Source organism: Chelonoidis abingdonii, chromosome 7 (genome assembly GCF_003597395.2).
Source record: "Chelonoidis abingdonii isolate Lonesome George chromosome 7, CheloAbing_2.0, whole genome shotgun sequence".
Lineage (NCBI taxonomy): Eukaryota > Metazoa > Chordata > Testudines > Testudinidae > Chelonoidis > Chelonoidis abingdonii.
The window spans coordinates 45,000,914-45,007,347 of record NC_133775.1 but is presented as its reverse complement, the minus strand read 5'-3'; positions in this window follow the sequence as shown (position 1 = coordinate 45,007,347).

Sequence of the window (6,434 nt, the reverse complement as noted above, 5' to 3'; positions counted from 1 at the left end):
ATAATCCACAGAAACGTGTGTGCCGCTGTTCCCGTGTGGAAGTATTTGACATCTCACAGCATTAGCTTAGTCAAAATACAGCCCTCTTAAGTGTTCCGTAAACCTAGAAAACAATGCAATTTGTAATAAACCTTTGTTATGGGAGGGAGAAATGGCGTGTTGGAAACCTTGGAGTAAGAGAGACAACAATCAAGCTATTACGGAGGTACCAGAGAAGAGCAGACAGTGTTAACAGCTTGTTGAGTCTACATTTAACTATTATTGCTGAGAATCAACTAATTTGAAATATAGAGACCGATGAAGCACATCTAACAGGTACAGGAAATAACTGCTCTGCTGCTCTACTGCCATGTATGTCACAGGCTGTTTCTTCCTCCCTCTTCTCCCCCATCCCCCATTCTTCAACTGCTATGTAAAACCTATGTTAGAATCATATATATGAGGAGCTGGAAGGGACATCAAGTGGTCATCTAGTAAATAAACTAAGCCAGTCTGAGACAGCCAAAGAAGTAACTGTTTCTGCAAATCTGTAACTGTTATTACTGATGAAACAAGTGAGGAAGGAAGACACTATAATCTGTAAATTGAAAATGGATCAGTGGTGCCAGAGAAACCAATATTAATTACATCTGAAACATATTTCATAGGATTTATCTCATTGGGATTTTGATCATTAGACGGAACCCTTAATACTGGAGAAAACTTCAGATACATTTCCTGTCTTTTTTTCATAATTTTACTTCCACTATTTTTCTAATTATCCTCCCTGGTTTTGGTTAAGTAAAGACTTATTTCTTCAAAGCCTGTATTATTTATTTGTGCCTACAGGTCCCAGACAGGGATTTGGGGCCCAGTGTGCTAGGTACTGTACGTATTCACATGTGTGCACACCTACTCACCAAAAAGACAGGCTCTGTATCTAGGAACTCGATGTAAGCCAAGAGCACTCTTCTCTGTCCCCTTTGCAGAGGTGCAAAAAGTTACACTAGACTGCTATGGTTAGTGCAGTAAGTAACAGTCACAGCACAGCAGCTGTCTACCCATCTTCACTTATTTGATCTTCCACTGAAGTAATATACTAATATTTGACAGCACAGATGGATTAGTTTTAGGGATAATAATAATAAATATTTACAGTTTGTATAGCCTTCCATCTGAGGACTTCAAAGCACTTGACAAACATTATGAGCCAATTAGGTCTTAGGCCAGCCCTGTGGCGTAAGCTATATTATCTTCATCTTACAGATGGGGAAACAGAGGCACGGAGAAGTTAAGTGAATTATCAGAAGCACTCTAGTTCTTATTATCCACAGTCTAAGTCTACAGACTGTAATTTCTTCTCCAAGGTTTACATGGTAGGCCTTTGCTGCAGCCTCATTGAGTCAAGTTTGCAGAGGCATTGTAGATGTTCTCTGCACTTTTTGCACTTCTCTAACAATGCTTCCTTGAGAAACCACGGAGGAAGAAGTAATGCCTGTGAATACACCCATCTTTGGTGACATCTGTCTAACTCAGCTGGACATCCCCATAAAGATGTCAACACATCTTTATGTCAACACTGTAAGGGTTCCCCTGTTGGGCAAGGGGTCCTTCTTCACCCTCCGGGGCACCTGAGAACCAGGCCACCTCACTACACACTCAGCAGTTCAGTCTATAAGTCCTACAAAACCTAAGCCCTAGCTCAGGGCGGGGCAATAAATGCAGGTACAGGGCTCAGGCCCTCAGGCAGGGCTGAGTAGCAGTTCAGGTAAGTCTATAAAGCCCAAGCCCTGGCTCAGGACGGGGCACAAACGCAGGTGCAGGGCTCAAGCCCTCAGGCAGGGCTGACCAGTAGTTCAAGTAAGTCTATAAAGCCGAAGCCCTAGCTCAGGACGGGGCACAAACGCAGGTACAGGGCTCAGACCCTCAGGCAGGGCTGACCAGCAGTTCAGGTAAGTCTATAAAGCCCAAGCCCTAGCTCAGGGCGGAGCACAAACACAAGTACAGGGCTCAGACCCTCAGGCAGGGCTGAGTAGCAGTTCAAGTAAGTTTAAAGGCCTCCTCAGGCCAGGGAGAGAGGGGAGTCTGCCATCCCTGGAAGGGTGGCAGGGGGGGACGCAGGCCCTCCCACTCCACTGAGTCCCAGCCCATGGCCCTAACAGCGGCAGGCAGTCTGCTGCTGGGTCAGTGGGGATCCTGGCCGCAACACACTGACATCGGTTCTGGCAGTGCTGCAGCCAGACTGGGGTCGGCTGCCCCCGGGCTACTTCCCCTTTCCCTCTCCTCGAGTACCTGAGTCGTTATGGTGTCGGCAGAGGGGTCAACCACCATCGGCTCCTCCAGGTAAGTGTCCACGGGTGGGCTCAGTGGGTCCTCCGCATAAACAGCCACCGTCTGGCTCAGCTCCTCCTCCGGGTAGCGGGAGCGGGGCAGGCTCGGCCAGTCCTCCTCCGGGTAGCGGGAGCGGGGCAGGCTCAGCTCCTCCTCCGGGTAGCGGGAGCGGGGCAGGCTCGGCCAGTCCTCCTCCGGGTAGCGGGAGCGGGGCAGGCTCAGCTCCTCCTCCGGGTAGCGGGAGCGGGGCAGGCTCGGCCAGTCCTCCTCCGGGTAGCGGGAGCGGGGCAGGCTCAGCTCCTCCTCCGGGTAGCGGGAGCGGGGCAGGCTCGGCCAGTCCTCCTCCGGGTAGCGGGAGCGGGGCAGGCTCAGCTCCTCCTCCGGGTAGCGGGAGCGGGGCAGGCTCGGCCAGTCCTCCGGGTAGCGAGTGAGGGGGAGGCTGGGTTGGCCGCTGCATTCTGTGGTCTCCCCAGCAGGAACTCGGTCGCGGACGTCCGGCCTGGCTGACGGCTGGGGCCTTACTGAGCTCAGAGGGCCCGCCTTTGTACTTCCAGGTCGGCGCTTGACCCTTTGTGGGGTGGGCCCAGAGCCCCGTAGCTCCGCCCAGTCTGGCCTCCGGCTAGGCTCTTGGTCCTCCGGGGCGCCTGGGAACCAGGCTGCCTCACTACAAACACACAGAGAAGGGCTATCAGAGACTGACCAACAGCATGACTGCAAGCAGATCCGCCTTCTAGGTAAATACTTATGCTTGTAAGTACTTTGCTAACAGGCATTTTCTGCCTGCTCTGGGAATACATTTGTATCCATTGGTTACATCACCGTCTGGATATTAGTAAAGCATTTGAGAACAAAGCATCATAAAATCTTACTTGAAAAATGAATGTAAATAGGGTTGGATATGAGCAGAGTCAGATGACAGGTTGAAAAGACCTAAAGGACTGTAGACAACGATAATGCTATATGACAATGCAGCCAGCTCTGGGTAGGTAGCAAGCAGGGGCGGAGACAGACTAAGGTGCTGGAGGTAAACAGTAATTAAATTAATAGACTTATGCGATATGTCCCAAAGTAATATCAGAGGGGACAGTGAAATGACACAAATAAGATGAGGAGGGTATGATAAAGGGGCACAAAATAAAACTGAGATTCAACCTAAGAATATACAAATTATTACAGTGAAAGAAGGTAGCCCAAAATGCAGATATTGAGTGGGAAAAGCAGTAATGGCATAAAAGGCAGAAGGCATAGTGTACAGTAAACAGGACACAGAGACCTGCAATGTGACTGCTGCAGACATACCTCCCAAAGGCACTGCATTTGTAAGCTACATAGACAAAGGAATCACAAAATAAAATGATAGTCTCTTAATGCACCTGTTCTGCGCTAGGACAGGTATGTCGCCCTTTGGCATGATTCACCTAGAGGATCAAATTTTTACAGTATCACCCACAATCCTTATTGTTTGCCTAAAGCACTGGCACCAAACTGATAAATCTTAAAGTATGGGTGAGAATGCTCTGGAAACAAGTGATAAGAGAACACCCAGTGAGCCAAATGAAATACAGGACTGTGTCACACTGAAACCAAGACAAAAATACATTGGGAAAGAATCTGTATATCCTTTTTTTTATTGCGTTTGACCATAGGTTGCTGCTCTTTGCTTAGCATTACTCCAGTTCATGACCCCTCTGGCCCACAGTAAATATGGCACTGCTATGACCTCTATATGGCAATGGTAAGATGGCATCTACTGTGTATATGAGAATATAACAACTACCATACTGAGTCAGACCAATGGTCCATCTAGCCCAGTATCCTGTCTTCCAACAGTGGCTGATGCCAGGTGCTTCTGAGGAAATGAACAGAACAGGTAATCATCAAGTGAGCCAGTCTGCCATCACCCATTTCCAGTTTCTGGCAAACAGAGGCTTGGGACACTTCAGAACATAGTTTTGCAGAGCAGTCTGATTTGAGTGCCTACAAGCATCTGAAGGATGTATATGCCGCAGAGGGAGAAGAGTTGTTTATGACGATCCTATTTGTTGTAACCAAAAAGAATGAAACTGAGCAAAAGAAAATTTAGGCTGAAAATCAGGAAAAATCTACTAGAGTTGAGATATATTAGACTGTAGAGTAAACCCCCAAATGAAAAACTGGAAACTCAGCCATTTGAATCATTTAAAATCATATGGGACCAAGTGTTAGAACATGGTAGAAAACAATCCTCACGTAGCACGGGGATGGCCAGGTTAATAAATCTTTCCTATCTTTAATTTTTACAACTTTATGATTTTACTGTGGATTAGAGAGACAAGAGCTGCCCTATGTGTATCTAATCTTCTGTTACGATCTGGTACAAACATGTGCAAAGTCTTTTATTTGTCTTTGTTATATAAAACTTATTATTATTGAGCAGTGGTAATTATTCCCCTTTGGCTAGTTCCTTATATTTTTTGGAAAGAGTTCAATTTGTGTCCTGAATACAGATAATGGAAAAAAATATTTCATACAAAATTTGGAAAAATTTGAAGCCCTTTTATTCCTCAGGTTTAGAAAAGGGATGAATTTTCATTAATTGGAAATTTTGCATGAAAATTTTGAAATAAAAATTTTTGGGTTTTGAAATTATTTTTGAAATATTCTGGTTTTTGCTTTTCCATGCTTTTCTCTCTTTTTCCTTTTCCTCTCTCTAAAAGGAGGCAAGGAAGGAAAATTAAGAATAAAAAAGAAAGTTTTTAATCCCCCCCACTGTTTCTGTCTAAATTTTTCATTTTCCAAGTTAATTAAAACAGAAAACATAAAAATTCACGACCCATGACCTCTCCATGACTTTTACTAAAAATACGCCTGACTAAATCTTGGGAAGCTATTCCTGGAGATGCAGGGGGCAGCAGCACGAGCTGCTGGGGACTGCCGGAGCAGTGGCTGCTCCGGTTGCCTGCAGACTGCTGCTCCGGCTGCCAACAACGGCTGCTCTGGCCACCCTAGGTACTGCCTGAGCAGCGACTGGTGCGGCTGGCCCTGGCGAGCCCCTGAGCAGTGGCTGGTTGCAGAGCTGCTCCACCGTCAGCTGGTGCCAACTGCTTGGGCACCAGTTGCTCAGCCACACTGGCCATGCAGAAGTCATGGAGGTCATGGAAAGTCACATTATTTGTGACTTCCATGACAAACACAGATCCCTAATTATATGTGATTTAATTCCACTTTGGTCTAGTTTACCCCTTGTGGCCATGCCTGAAATGGAACTATATTAATACATCATGTTCATTTGATACACCAAGTATTCTTAATCACTGCTTTAGCCAGATAACTGTCTTGCTCAAGGAAGCAGAAAAATGCGATGATTAACAATACTTTGCACTTCTATTGCACTTTCCAGCTGAAGATCTCAAAGCACTTTGCAGCCATTAATTAATTTATTAAGCTTCACAACATCCCTGTGGATTAGACAAGTGCTAGCAGTCTTATTTCCATTTTGCATATGGGGAAACTGAGGCACAGAGCCCAAGTTCACCCAAGAAGTTTATGGCAGAGCAGGAAATAGAATTAAAATCAACCTCATCCTCCATCATCTTCATTGTTTTCATGTTAGTCTCAGAATTCACTTTAAAACTGCCCTCCTGATTTTTTTCAAATTCACCACGAATCTAGTACACTTTCTCTTTCCAGATATTGATCTTTCCACATCACCACATTCCTCACAGTGTTCCTCTACCCCAGCCTGCTCTCTGTCTCTAACCTGATACTGTCCACAATTGCAGACCTTTGTCATCAATTCTGAATTCTCTCTTCCTTTCCTCTGTGTCCTTTGTCTCTTTAAAGCTCATCTTTAGACCTCCCTGTTCTCCTTAACTGATGCACTTCGGAGCATTTTGTGATTTTCCGTATTAGGGATGATGTATACAAATTTAAATGTGTTACATTTTGTTATGGGTTACCTTGGTAACTGCTGGAACAAAAATCTGGCTAAATGACATCAAAGTTTGCACAAACTCACATCTTCCATTCTTTTACCATACAGGACATTGACAAGCCTTTCTTTCACTGAACACCCTGGAGGTATAAAAACAATGTTAAATGTAAGGAGTAACATTATGCTGGTGTTCAACTGGTAGGACAGAGGA